The sequence below is a fragment of the Lontra canadensis genome, unplaced genomic scaffold, assembly GCF_010015895.1.
Source record: "Lontra canadensis isolate GAN:19392208 unplaced genomic scaffold, GSC_riverotter_1.0 scaffold12, whole genome shotgun sequence".
Classification (NCBI taxonomy): Eukaryota; Metazoa; Chordata; class Mammalia; order Carnivora; family Mustelidae; genus Lontra; species Lontra canadensis.
In genome coordinates this window covers 27,043,302-27,058,979 of record NW_022631006.1, presented here as the reverse complement: position 1 = coordinate 27,058,979, position 15,678 = coordinate 27,043,302, and the positions used below count along the sequence as shown (strand labels likewise).

Here is a 15,678-nt window from a genome sequence, read left to right as displayed (position 1 = left end):
TACTACACCCAGTGCTCCATGCAATCCGTGCCCTCTCTAATACCCACCACCTGGTTCCTCCAACCTCCCACCCCCCCACCTATTCAAACCCTTCAGATTGTTTTTCAGAGTCCATAGTCTCTCATTGTTCACCTCCCCTTCCAATTTCCCCCAACTGCCTTCTCCTAACTCCCCATGTCCTCCATGCTATTTGTTATGCTCCACAAATAAGTGAAACCATATGATAATTGACTCTCTCTGCTTGACTTATTTCACTCAGCATAATCTCTTCCAGTCCCGTCCATGTTGCTACAAAAGTTGGGTATTCATCCTTTCTGATGGAGGCATAATACTCCATAGTGTATATGGACCACATCTTCCTTATCCATTCGTCCGTTGAAGGGCATCTTGGTTCTTTCCACAGTTTGGTGACCGTGGCCATTGCTGCTATAAACATTGGGGTACAGATGGCCCTTCTTTTCACTACATCTGTATCTTTGGGGTAAATACCCAGGAGTGCAATTGCAGGGTCATAGGGAAGTTCTATTTTTAATTTCTTGAGGAATATCCACACTGTTCTCCAAAGAGGCTGTACCAACTTGCATTCATATTCTTATTTTTAATATTTCTTTTTTTTAATTAACATATAACATATTATTTGCTTCAGGGGTACAGGTCGGTGAATCATCAGTCTTACACAATTCACAGCACTCACAATAGCACATTCCCTCCCCAATTTTCATAACCCAGTCACCCTATCCCTTCCCTCCCCTACCATATCCCTTTGTTGTATTTAACCTTATTTTATACACACACACAAACACATACACATGTGTGTATGTGTTCTTCTTTCTTTAAAATTTTGGAAGGCAGTTTCTTCTAACATACCAAAATACACCCAGAATCTACTGTGTGACTCTTCTACTCACCAGCCTGATCGTATTCTTTTTCTTTTTTTTTCCTTTCCTTTCCCCCTGGTATCAGGTCTCTTCTGATTTGCTTAGTGTATATTTTTCTGGGGTCGTTGTTGTTACCCTTTCAGCATTTTGTCTCTCATTCATCCATTCTCCTCTGGACAAAATGACAAAACATAAAACTAACCTTAAAAAAAAGAACAAGAGGCAGTACCAACTCCTATGGACCTAATCAATACAGGCATGAGTAAGATGTCAGAACTAGAGTTCAGAATGACAATGATAATGATACTAGCTGGTGTTGAAAAAAGCATAGAAGATACTAGAGAATCCCTTTCTGGAGAAATAACAGAACTAAAATCTAACCAAGTCAAATTCAAAAGGGCTATTAATGAGGTCCAATCAAAAATGGCAGCTCTAGGGCACCTGGGTGGCTTGGTTGTTAAGCGTCTGCCTTCAGTTCAGGTCATGATCCAGAGTTCTGGGATCGAGGCCCACATTGGGCTCTCTGATCTTCAGGAAGCCTGCTTCTCCCTCTCCTACTCTCCCTGCTGTGCTCCCTCTCTCTCTGCCTCTCTCTGTCAAAAAATAAATAAAACCTTTAAAAAAAAATCGCAGCTCTAATTGCTAAGATAAATGAGGCAGAAGAAAGAATTAGTGATATATAAGACCAAATGATGGAGAATCAAGAAACTGAGAAAGAGAGAGATAAACAACTACTGGATCATGAGGGGAGAATTTGAGAGATAAGTTATACCATAAGTCAAAACAATATTAGAATAATTGGGATCCCAGAAGAAGAAGAAAGAGAGCGAGAGGCAGAAAGTATATTGGAGCAAATTATACTAGAAAACATCCCTCATTTGGGGAAGGAAAACAGCATCAAAATCCAGGAGGCACAGAAAACCCCCCTCAGAATCAATAAAAATAGGTCAAGGGGCACCTGGATGGCTCAATGGGTTAAGCCTCTGCCTTTGGCTCAGGTCATGATATCAGGATCCTGGGATCAAGCCCCACATTGGGCTCTCTGCTCAGCGGAGAGCCTGCTTCCCCTACCCCTCTCTCTCTCTGCCTGCCTCTCTGCCTACTAGTGATCTCTCTCTCTCTCAAATAAATAAAATCTTAAAAAAAATAAATAAAATACATAAAAATAAAAATAGGTCAACAACCTATCATCTAACAGTAAAACTTACAAGCCTCAGACACAAAGAGGAAATACTGAAAACAGCTTCGGACAAGAGGTCTGTAACCCGCAACAGCAGAAATATTAGATTGACAGCAGACTATCCATAGAGACCTGACACTCCAGAAAGGACCGGCATGATATAGTCAGAGCACTAAACAATAAAAATATGCAGCCAAGGATACTATACACAGGTAGACTGTCACTGAAAATAGAAGGAGAGATAAAAAGCTTCCAGGACAAACAAAAACTAAAAGAATCTGGAAACACCAAACCAGCCCTAAAGGAAATATTGAAAGGAGTCCTCTAAGCAAATAGAGAGCCCAAAAGTAACACAGACCAGTAAAGAACAAGGACAATATATAGTGACAGCCACGTTACAGGCAATACAATGGCACTAAATTCATATCTTTCAATAGTTACCCTGAATGTAAATGAGCAAAATGGCCTCAATCAAAAGATATAGGGTATCAGACTGGATAAAGAAACTCATTTGAGACCCAAATACACCTCCAGATTTAAAGTGAGGGGTTAGAAAACAATTTACCATGCTAATGGACATCCAAAAAAAAAAAAAAAAGCTGGGGTGGTAATCTTTATAACAGACAAACTATTTTAAAACAAAGACTATAATAAGAGTTGAAGAAGGACACTATGTCATAATTAAAGGGTCTATTCAACAAGAAGATCCAACAATTTTAAATATCTATGCCCCTAACATGGGAACAGCCACTTTTATAAGCCAATTAATAACAAAATCAAAGAAACACATCAACAATAATATAATAATAGTAGGGGCCTTTAACACCTCACTCACTGAAATGGACAAATCATCTAAACAAAACATCAACAAGGAAATAAGGGCTTTGAGTGACACACTGAACCAGATGGACTTCACAGATATATTCAGAACATTCCATCCAAAGCAAAAGAATTCACATGCTTCTCTAGTGCACATGGAACATTCTCCAGAATAGTTCACATCCTGGGTCAAAAATCAGGTCTCAATCAGTGTCAAAGATTGGGATCATTCCCTGCATATTTTCCAAACACACTGCTTTGAAACTGGAACTCATCACAAGAGGAATTTGGAAAGAACTCAAATAAATGGAGGCTAGAGTGTTTCATACTAGAGAAGGAATGGGTTAACCAGGAAATTAAAGAAGAATTTTAAAAATTCATGGAAATAAATGAAAATGAAATCACAACTGTTCAAAATCTTTGCGATGCAGCAAAGGCAGTCCTAAGTCAGAAATATATAACACTACAAGACTTTCTCAAGAAATAGGAAAGGTCTCAAATAGGAAACCTAACCCTACACCTAAAGGAGCTATAGAAAGAACAACAAAGAAAGTTTAAACCCAACAGGAGAAGAGAAATAATAAAGATCAGAGCAGAAATCAATGTAATAGAAGTCAAAGGAAAAGTAGAAAAGATCAACAACACAAGAAGCTGCTTCTTTGAAAGAATTAGTAAGACTGATAAGCCTCTGGCCAGATTTACCAAATAGAAAAGAGAAAGGACCCAAATTAATAAACTCATGGATGAAAGAGGAGAGATCACAACCAACACCGAAGAAATACAAACAACTGTAAGAACATATTATAAGCAACTATATACCAGCGAATTTGACAATCTGGAAGAAATGGATGCATTCCTAGAGACATATAAACTACCAAAACTGAACCCGGAAGAACTAGAAACCATGAACAGACTCATAACCAGTAAGGAAATTGAAGCAGTCATCAAAAATCTCCCAACAAACAAGAGCCCAAGGCCAGATGGCTTCCCAGAGGAATTCTACCAAACATTTGAAGAAGAATTAATACCTCTTCTCCAGAAATCATTCCAAAAAATAGAAATGGAAGGAAAACTTCCAAACTCATTTTATGAGGCCAACATTACCCTGATCCCAAAACCTGAAAGAGATCCCCATCAAAAAGGAGAATTACTGAGCAATATCTCTGATGAACATGGATGCAAAAATTCTCACCAAAATACTAGCCAATAGGACCCAATAGTACATTAAAAGGTCTATGCATCATGACCAAGTGGAATTTATTCCTGGGCTGAAAGGTTGGTTCAACACCCACAAATCAATTAATGTGATGGCAATACATTAGTAAAAGAAAGAACAAGAACCATACAATACTCTCAATAGATGCAGAAAAAGCATTTGACATAGTACAGCATCCTTTCTTGATCAAAACTCTTCACAGTGTAGGGATAGAGGGAACATACCTCAACATCATAAAAGCCATCTAAGAAAAACCCACAGCGAATATCATTCTCAGTGGGGAAAAGCTGAGAGTTTTTCCCCTAAGGTCAGGAACACAGCCAGGATGCCCACTACCTCCACTGCTATTCAATATAGTACTAGAATAGTACTAGCTTCAGCAATCAGACAACAAAAACAAATTAAAGGCATCCAAATTGGCAAACAAGTAGTCAAACTCTCACTCTTTGCAGATGCTACGATACTTTATATGGAAAACCCAAAAGACTCCACCCAAAAACCACTAGAACACATACAGGAATTCAGTAAAGTGTCAGGATATAAAATCAATGCACACAAGTCAGTTGCATTTCTATACACCAACAACAAGACAGAAGAAAGAGTAATTAAGGAGTCAATCCCATTTACAATTGCACCCAAACCGCAAGTTATCTAGGAAAAAACCTAACCAAAGAGGCAAAGAATCTGTACTCAGACTACAATAGAGTATTCATGAAAGACACTGAGGAAGACACAAAGAAATGGAAAAACATTCCATGCCCATGGACTGGAAGAACAAATATCATGAACATGTCTATGCTACCTACAGCAATCTAGGTAGCAATCCCATTTAATGTGATTCCTATCAAAATACCATCAACTTTTTTCTAAATAATGGAACAAATAATCCTAAAATTTGTATGGAACCAGAAAAGACCTTGAACAGCCAGACGAATGTTGAAAAAAGAAGCTGATCGCATCACAATTCTGGACTTCCAGTTCTTTTACAAAGCTGTATTTATCAAGACAGTATTGTACTGGCCCAAAAACAGACACATAGTTCAATGGAACAGAATAGAGAGCCCAGAAATGGACCCTCAACTCTATGGTCAACTAATCTTCAACAAAGCAGGAGAGAATATCCAATGGAAAAATGTCTCTTTAACAAATGGTATTGGGAAAATTGGACAGCCACATGCAGAAGAATGAAAATGGACCATTTCCTTACACCACACACAAGAATAGATTCAAAAATGGATGAAAGACCTCAATGTGAGACAGGAATCCATCAAAATCCTTGAGGAGAACACAAGCAGCAACCTCTCCAACCTTTGTCACAGCAACTTCTTCCTAGAAACATCACCAAAGGCAAAGCAAGGGCAAAAATGGAACTATTGGGACTCCATCAAGATAAGCATTTGCACAGCAAAGGAAACACTCAACAAAACCAAAAGACAACCGACACAATGGGAGAAGACATTTGCAAATGACATATCAGATAAAGGGCTGATATACAAAATCTATAAAGAACTTATCAAGCTCAACACCCAAAGAAAAAATAATCCAATCAAGAAAAGGGCAGAAGACACAAACAGACATTTATCCAAAGAGGACATACAAACAGCCAACAGACACATGAAAAAGTGCTCAACATCACTTAGCATCGGTGAAATACAAATCAAAACCACAGGGCCATACCACCTCACACCAGTCAGAATGGCTAAAATTAACAAGTCAGGGAATGACAGATGTTGGTGAGGATGCAGAGAAAGGGGAACACTCATACACTATTGGTGGGAATGCAAGCTGGTGCAGCCACTCTGGAAAACCTTATGGAGGTTCCTCAAAAAGTTGAAAATAGGGCTACCCTAGAACCCAGCAATTGCACTGCTGGGTATTTACCTTAAAGATACAAATGTATTGATCCAAAGAGTCATGTACACCCCAAAGTTTATAGTAGCAACTACAACAGACAAACTATGGAAAGAGCCTAGATGTCCATCAACAGATGAATGGATAAAGAAGATGAGGTGTATATATATACATATATATGCATTATATATATATATACATATATAATGCATATATATGTATACACACACACACACACACACACACACACACACACAAAATGGAATATTATACAGCTATCAAAAATGAAATCTTGCCATTTGCAATGACATGGATGGAACTACAGGGTATTATGCTAAGTGAAATAAGTCAATCAGAGAAAAGCAATTATCATATGATCTCACTGGTATTAGGAATTTCAGAAACAAGACAGAGGATCATAGGGGAAGGGAGGGAAAAATGAAACAAGATGAAACCAGAAAGGGAAATAAACCATAAAAGACTCAATCTCAGGAAAAAAACTGAGGGTTGTTGATGTGGAGGGGGTGAGAGGGATGGGGTGGCTGGATGATGGACACTGGGGATGGTATGTGCTATGGTGAGCGCTGCAAATTGTGTAAGACTGATGAATCACAGACCTGTAACCCTAAAACAAATAATACATTATATGTTAATAAAATTTTTTTAAATACAGAGAATACTACTAAAAAAAAAAAAACCTGTCAAGTCACAAATTTTTGAGGTGGAATTATTTTGTTCCAATCATGTATATAATTATCCATAAAACAATTAACTTACACAAAACTGCCAGGATATCAAGAAAAAAACAATCAAAGTAGAGGTCATAAAGAAACTGCCTATACAAGAGAGTAAAAGAACTTTGTCAGAAAAACTGCAACACAATTATAAAATAATAAAAATGTGGGGAAAGTATCTTTATATTTTCCTCTCTCACTCTTTCTCTTACTAGAAGAAATAACTGAGCTTCCTGCATTTGGAGCTTGGTGCAGCTATGGGAATAACATTATAATCACAGTCTTCTACCCTTTTTCCTTTCCCAAGTACCTAGCAATTTACAGCTCAGGAATATCTTACTTGAGGATGAGTGTTTCCCATTTGTACTAGTGACCTATAGAAAATTAAAAATGACTCAGGGTGTTGCCCATATGCATGGCTCATACAGATAAAACACAGAAATAAGCCTAAAAAATAGATACTAAAGACAAGTCTGTATTTCAATGTATTGAAAATATAGAAAATAATAATTAACGTAAGGGAGGACAAAGAGAGTAAAACTAACATGTAAGCCATCATTTGGCCTCTAACCAGAAAAGACTGACTTACAACATAAACTGATAAAATCTTTCTCATTTTAGCTTTAAAAATCAACAAAAATCCTCTTCTGGCAAAGAGAGTTGGTTAAACGCTAAGGCTACTGATGGGAAGTGGCAAGGATGAAGCTTTAAAATGCTATTTTGATTATATTTTTCCTTTTTTTTAGATGAGAACTGCACCTTAACTTCTCTTTGAAAGATAACTGTATGAAAACAATGTAGCTAGACAGAAGGTTTACATGAATTTGTGAAAAGTTTTGTTTGGTTTCTCAAAAAGGCTGGATGCCTTTTGTCATTCTAGGATACTTGATGGATTCTGAGTACCCTAGATTTTAAAGGTCTTACAAGTAAGTAATTGAATTGTCTTATCACAATCTGAGGTTTCATAAAATCATTAATTTGAGGAGTTCACGTTTGCTCTATTAAAAACTAAAAGTTTACTGAGAGGAAACTAATTTCAGTGAAAGATCTCTTTTATCTCAAGGACAGACTTAAGATGATTCTTTAAGGTTAGAGATCAAATAAACATAAGAGATAAAGACTAAAATGCAGACACATGTTTGAGAAAGTGTCTGGCCTCCTTTGAATCTTGATTTGAAGCTACTGCTACTATGGTTTCTGATTTGAGAAAGTCAAAGAAACAGCCACCCATCCTTCAATATTTTCTAAAGTAAATATGAATTTTAAAATTCACATTACAAGCATTAAAGGTTTCCACAGTTGGGGACTTTTTATGCTAAGTGTTTTTATTTATAAGACCAGAAAAATTATGGAACAATTTTTTATAGTCTCAGTTTAGGAATTTCCTAAATGTTTCAAAGCATTAAATAGTAAATTTAAGGATTTTTATGTGGAAATCTCCTTCTCAAATTAAAAATCTGCTACAATATTACTAAACAATTAAACTGACTTACTACAGCAAAGAAGAACACAATTCCAAAATAGCACTTAATTGAGGAAAGTAAGAACATAGTTTCCATGGCATATGGGTTGATCTCATAGTTATTAAAACAGGCTTTCAAAAACTGGGCAAATCTTTGAATTGGCTGATGTCTTAAGGCAAGAGTTGATGGAGGCCAGGAAAGGTTTTAGGCAAAAGGAAGGAAGGATGGAAGGGAAGGAAGGAAGCAAGCAAGCGAGCAATGTGAATCACAAGATATTCCCTGATTATAATTACACAATTGATGGAGATGGTTGTTCTAGTTCTCAGTCATGCATAACTGATAACTGTGTTTTGTTCTGACCCATCCAGAGGGTCAGAAAAAAGTAGCCTCACTCTTCACTACATCATTGTCAGGATTTCTAGATGGCACTGGTGTCATAGAAACAACAGTTTGGAGTCCAATTAGGAACTGATCTCCATGTTCCCTTTGTCAAATGCTGAGTTGTTGGATCATGTGGTATGATAGTGATTATATAGCAGCCATTAAAACTTTGGAAATCACTTGCAATCATAATACACAGAAATTCAAGAGCAAAATAATGATTAAATACGGCAGAATGCCTCAGAGACATAATTTAAAATTACCAAACTCAAGCTAAAACATGTCCCTCAATCTATTTACCTACTTGACAGCCAGATAAACCATCTTCTTCAATTCAGAGATTAATTGTTTCTTCTGGCTCACAACCAAGTGCAACAAAAAGTTTGGCAATAGCACAGACATAACTTACTTGGCTACCTAATAAAAAGTCTAAAGCTATTTGGTTGTCTACTATCGCGTAGGCTAAAATGTTTAGTTGCCTATTGAGCCTCAAAAGCTGTCAGAGTTAATTACAATTTTAACTAAGGTTAACTACACATTTTTGGCCATGTTTTCCAATTAATGATCACTTATAAAAATCTCCATTTGGATGGAACCAGGAAAAGTGAATCAGTGATTCGTCTAGGAAATTCTCCAGCTGTTAGGTCATGAAAGGTTTCCTTGGGAGGTGAAGAAAGATGGTAGTATCTGCTAATAATAAACCCAAGTGTATTACGTGAGTTCCTTGTAGTACTGGGCCATATCTGCTTGCAGCAAAATGGCATCTAAGAGCAGATGATATTCTAAAAAAGCACAAATTGGTCTGCTACTAAGCCATAAGGAGAGAGACTATGAACTATGGAAGCTCAAATATTTCTGAATGTTTTCTACTAGGCCAGAAGATGGGAGATCGTATAGAAAGTGGAGTCTTTGTGTAAGTGAGAATGCCTGGCAGAGATCTTTAATGAGAGCCTCACGATTCCCCAAATGGGAAACTGAGGAAACCTTTGCCAGTAAGGGAGCCATGGATCTTTAACAAAGACTATGACATTCTGAAAACAAACAGAGAAAAAAAAAAACATACTCACATCCAATTGTAGGGAGTAATAGTAGGAAGCCAATTGAGAAGTATTCAAATAGGCTGTGAGATTCTGTCCCCTACATATGTCTAACTTTTAGAGTTTTACCAGGATTATACTATTGGAAAATAAGGCATGTATTAGAGGTTCTATAAGTGATTTTTTCTAAAAATTCCCTAGCAGAATTGGTTTAGAATGATGGCAAACTTTGTCCCTGCTATGACAGATCGGTTCCTGTAGAGTCAAAACAGGGTTCTACCTGAAATCACCTGCAACTACAAGACAAGTGTCCTGGCAACGCCAGAGATTATGTTCATATAACTTATATCCAAATCATTTCCAATATTCTGTCTTAGCTGCTGGAAACCAATTATGGCATTCTGTGGCCTCTTTGAACTCCTCCAAAGTCCTATTTAAGGGAAGTATCACAGGAGCAAGCACCTTTTTAAAGGCTTTATACTGACTCCCTGCGGTGGGGCATTCTCACATAGCAATTCCATTATCCCTATCAACTCCAATCTTCTGGTTTAGTATAAAATACAAATGTAATTCTCAAATTAATATTACTCAAACTTGCTTTATAAGATAACTAATCGCAATGTTCCTTAATTTACATGTTCCCTTAAATTTTATCTGGTGTGGAGACAAGTAAGAAGGGCATTTGTCAATCTTTGATCAGAATGGATGAGGCAGGGCTCCAAAAAAATGTTGGTACATACCAGCCTAAAAATAGTAGTATTAAATACTATACATCAGAGACTCATATTTCCAGGTTGCAAACAGTCATTTTAACTAAATGACTACTAAGGGATAAAAATAGAGGTACCTAGGAATCCAAATCTAGGGATTTTTCACAACATTCTTCCACAAATTCTCATTAATGAGCATCTCCCCTTGGCTCTATCTCTGCTTGAGAAGCATATTAACCTAATCAACTGGTACCATAGATGGATCAAAGAACATAAGGCAACTTTGCCCTTAATTCCAACTGTTGCTAAATCCACATGAAGTCTTTTTCTCACTCCATTCTTTGTCTCCCTTTCACTAATCTGCAATGAAAATAGGCTACCTTTCTTTCTCCAGCAGCCCAGTTCCTTTGGAAAAGGGCAGTTGGTTTATATTCCATCTATCCGTAACTCCTAGAAGACTACTATACAGAGAGTAGACAATCAGTTATCATTAGGAGGCACACAGACCAAATCTATACTATATCTGCCATGTTTTCGCATATAAATATCGGCACTTTAGGCAACTTAATAAAAATGTTAAGAGGATTTTAATTTTCATTTGTGTGACTGGCTTTCAGTGCTTGCCTCTAAGTCAACCTATAAGACATTCATTACTGGTGACAACTCCAGTCTGTCTCACTCTTATTTTCAACAATGACTACCCAGGGTTAAAATTCAAACACCAAAGTATCTCCTCATGGACTCTGCAGAGAATCAGGGCTTGCCAGTGTACCCTCCATTTCTAAAGTGCATAGCAATTGCATGTGAAAGCATCCCGGTATCCCCAGTGATACCAATCTCAGAGATCTCAAACTCACTCAGTGAATAAAGGATCTGCAGACTAGTAAGATATAATTTCCTTTCAGGGAGGATAATAAAATGTATAATGACCTGTAGGTTCACCAAAGACATACTAGGAGAAAGGCAATGCAATTTTTGAGACTAAAATCATGGCTGTTAGTATTCTTTTAGAGGTCAAGTATGAAGACACATAAATTACCACCAGTGATTATGATTTACACATAGCCTAACAAAATGCCTTTGTCAGGTTCAACATCAAAAATCTGTGAAAAATATCAGAACTTAAGAGATTTTTGTGTGTGTTTGACTCTTTTAGTTTCTTTCATTATTGCAATATTTGTTACAAAAATATAAAATGAAGGATAATTACAAGAAGATAATTAAAAAACCATCAATATTTACGCCCCCCAAGAAATAATCACTATTAACATTTTGGTTTATACATATACATTCAGTTTAAAATAGAATGAAATTTAAACCTCTTTTCTCCACCTTTTTCACTTATCAATCTACCCTGGGCAATTTTCCATGTTATTAAATATTCAATATAGTGTAGCTAACATATATACATATATATATATGCATATATATAAATATATATGTGTGTGTGTGTATATATATATACACACACACACATATATATAACACATACTTCCACTGTGTTCACAACATAACTTATTTAATTCATTTTTTTATCATCAACAAAGAAATGACAAAAATACAGGGAGGAAAAAAATAGACAAATAGGTCCAAAATGAAGGTAAACCAGGTAGACTAGGCCTTCCTAGGGATCAATGTTAAACCAACTTATAAAAAGAAGAAAAAGTGTAATGATTAAAAATCCAGACTCAGAACCACACTGTTTGGATTTAAAATCAAATCTATCATTTACTATCATTAGATAAGTCATTTAGCCTCCAACCCATTCTGTAAAATAGGAATGACAATAATATCTCTCCCAGCGTGGAGGCGGCCGAGGGAGGGAAAACCAGACTTCCCATGTGAGAGGCGCTCTTGTTTCTTTATTGTCTTGGGAGCATTGGCCTGAGGAGCAGGCATCTGATTTAACACACATCTGGAGGCTCGCGGGGCCCCTCTCCGGCGACAGAGATGGGTGGGCGCCATCTTGGCGTTTCCCTCTGTGAAGCCCGAGCGCCATTCTCTCGGGCGGGGGGGGGGGGGGGGTTACTTGTGTCTTGTGTGCTTGTCTTTGTGGCTGCCGCCTGGGGATGATCTTGATGTGGAGGCTCTGGTGACCAGGGATGCTAGTGTTCCTGGATCCCACAGGACTGTAACGATCAGAGAGACAGTTCTTGGCAGGCTACCTCCCCCAAGGCACGGCGCAGGCTGAGGTGGTCCAGCATTTCTGTGAAAAAGTCTCCTTTGCTTGTTCTGAAGCTTCTGCCTGAGGGGCGGGCTTCAGGTTTGGTGCACGTGTAGGGGCCTGATGATCAACCAGATCTCTTGCTCTCCCACTGTCAGGGAGTGTTGCAGGTGCGCATCGTCTCTTCGCTCTCCCTCTGCCTCGCTGCAACTCACTGGTATCTCCCAGACACGCGCTTCCCGTTCATCTGGAGCCCCGATTTTTGTGCCTGCCACTCAGATGGTCTGGCACTAGCGGTTCACAACGCTTATGCTTGTGGTCTCATAAAACCACAGGTATATGCATTTCTTTTGTGTTTTTTTTTTAGTTTTATTTCATTTTGTTCCAGCTTTATAACATATAATTGACATAAAACATTGTATAAGCTTAAGGTGTAGTATTTGATACACTTATATATAATCATTGCAAAATAATTATCACAATAGGCTTAGTTAACACTTCCATCATCTCATAAAATTACCATTTTTATTTTGGTGGTGTATGCTTGCATACTTTAACAGCTACTGCGTGGGCGTCGGGCTTCCAGTCAGCCCGAATCTAAGTGCTGCTTGAGATCCTCACTTTTGAGACCCAGAAAGGCTTGGCACACCCTCACTACTGGCAGCTATTGAAATAGAATAGGCTCAAGGTGCCTGGGTGTCTCCATCCGTTAATCAGCAGCCCTCCGCTGGGGCCCTGATCCCCAGGTCCTGGGATGGACCTCGGTGGGGGCCCTGCTGCTCCTTATCCCTCTGTCCTTCTCCCTGCTCATTCTCTTTCTCTCTCTTGCTCTCGGTCTCAGATGAATAGATAAAATCTTTAAATACGTATATAATAGGCTCAGTTTTCTCATCTGTTAATGAGGATAAGACTTCTTTCACCTTCATGCTGATGTAGTGAACACAGATATGAACTGTTCAGATGTCCCTTAAAAGAAGGACTTGTTTGGTGGCTCACTGGTTAAGCACCCACCTCCATCTCAGCTCAGGTCTTGATCTCAGGGCTGTGAGTTCAAATTCTGCTTTGGAGTTCCACAACAGGCATGGAGCCTACTTAAGAAAAGAGTCGGGGGTGGCACCTGGGTAGCTCAGTTGGGTCACTGAACTCTTGGTTTCAGCTCAGGTCATGATCTCAGAGTCTGAGTTGGGGTCCAGGCTGGGCAGGGAGTCAGCTTGAGTATTTCTCCCCCTTCATTCCTCCCCCATCACATGCACACAAGCCAACCTACTCTCTCTCAAATAAATAAATCTTTTTTAAAAAGAAGAAAGACACGTTGCCCCAGCCATCAGCTCCCAAAGGATTGTTTTCAGAGCATGTCCTCATCCAAAGACTGATTGCTGTGGGGATGGAAGGGTGTATGCACCCATCTTAGCCTTCTGCAGTGTAGCTCTAACAGACTAGACAAGGCTTTCTCATGTCTGCATTATAGTTTGACTTCTCTCTCTGCCTAATCCACCTCTTCCCTTTCTCTGCCACAGTTAGTGATCCTATAAAATAGCCTGCATGCCAAATCTTAAATATATATCTATATCTATATATATGTATGTATGTGTGTGTGTGTGTGTGTGTGTGTGTATATATATATATATATATATATATATATATATATACATACAGTGGACTGCTGGGATGATCACAAAGTTTTGAGAGACAACAGTAAGAGATAGGGTGGGAATGAACAATAAGTTCTCTCTCCTGCCTGAGGCCCCTCCTTCAAGACTGGAAGAGGAATGTTTTATTTAATGTGTAGAAACCAACAGAGAGAGCCAAGAGAAATGAAAAGAGGAATATGTTCCAAACAAAAGAACAAAATAAGACCTCAGAAAGATGGCCCTTTCTTATAGAGGATTGGCTTTAGGAAGAGAAAATTAATCGATAGCCACTTGGAAATGTTGTGTTTCAAAAAAACCATTTACTGATCTTTTTTTTCTAAAATCCATAAGTTGACCGAACACTCGCTTCTTTGCCATCTTCATCTCTCTGTTCCTGAATGTGCAGATGTATATATGACTGGATTTAGAAAAGGAGTTAAAACTGCATCAAATCTGACTATAAACTTATCCAGGTGTGTTGAAGGAGAGGACCATATGTGGAAAAAAAACAGTGGACCAGAGACTAAAATCACCACAATAATATGAGCTGACAGAGTAAAGGGAGCTTTGAATGAACTTCCTGAAGAGTGTTCCTGAAGAGTGGCTAGGACAAAGATACAAGAGAGGATAAGCAAGAAGAAAGCAGCCAAGGAAATGAACCCACTATAGAAGGAACCATGAACACCAGTTTATAAGTATCTGCACAGCCAAAGTAGATTAGCCAAGGTATGTTACAGTAAAAGCTATCTAATACATTGAGCTACAGAGGGGCGAGCTTACCACAAAAGCCGGTTGGGCCAATATGTGAATGAGACCATGGTCCAGACAACCACAAAAATCAAAATGCACGTTCATGGCTCATGATGGTCAGGTAATGGTGAGGTTTTCATATGGCCATATATATGTCAAAGGCCATGGCAATGAGAAGTACATCTCATTGCCTCTAACTGCATGGCAAAAGAAGATCTGAGCTAGATAGCCCCCAAAGCAGAGGACTTTCTGCTTCCTGAAAAGATCACAAAGCATCTCGGCTGCTGCAGTGAAGAAAAATGTCAGGTCAGTGATGGAGAGATTGGCTAACAGAAGATACATAGTGGGGTATAAGGGTCAGAAGTCACAATGACTTTGACTACTAGAAGGTTTACCCTTACCCTACTAGAAGGTTTCCCATCATCTTGGACTTATTATATAAGAGACAAGAAAAGCAAAAAAGAAGAAGCTGGATCTCCGAGGAATTGGAGAGTCCCAGGAACATAAACTCAGACACCCCAGGGTGATTGGCTCCATCCATTGGCTCATTTGGTAGGTTCATGCTCCTGATACCTAAAGAAAGTGACAGAATTCAAATTAATACTATTACATTAATATCCTCCATGGAAAAAGTATATGAAATTTGGAAGTCAGATATTACCTGAGCATTTCACAAAATCAAATATCCTTTTGGCCACTATTACTATAGTTACATATGATAGTAAAGGAGTTGCCAAGTAGCCTTCCTAACACAAGGAATGGTGCCTAGGAAAATTTATTTAGATGACAAGTTTTTCAAATCCCATGTAAATTATTTTTTCTGATCACTTTTTGGGAATAGCAGCTAACTGAAATTTAGGTATC

General features: G+C 38.3%; 1 pseudogene; it reads right to left on the bottom strand.

The window, feature by feature from the left end:
- Window positions 1-14,340: 14,340 nt before the first annotated feature.
- On the bottom strand, window positions 14,341-15,355 carry LOC116867428 (annotated as a pseudogene).
- Window positions 15,356-15,678: the final 323 nt, after the last annotated feature.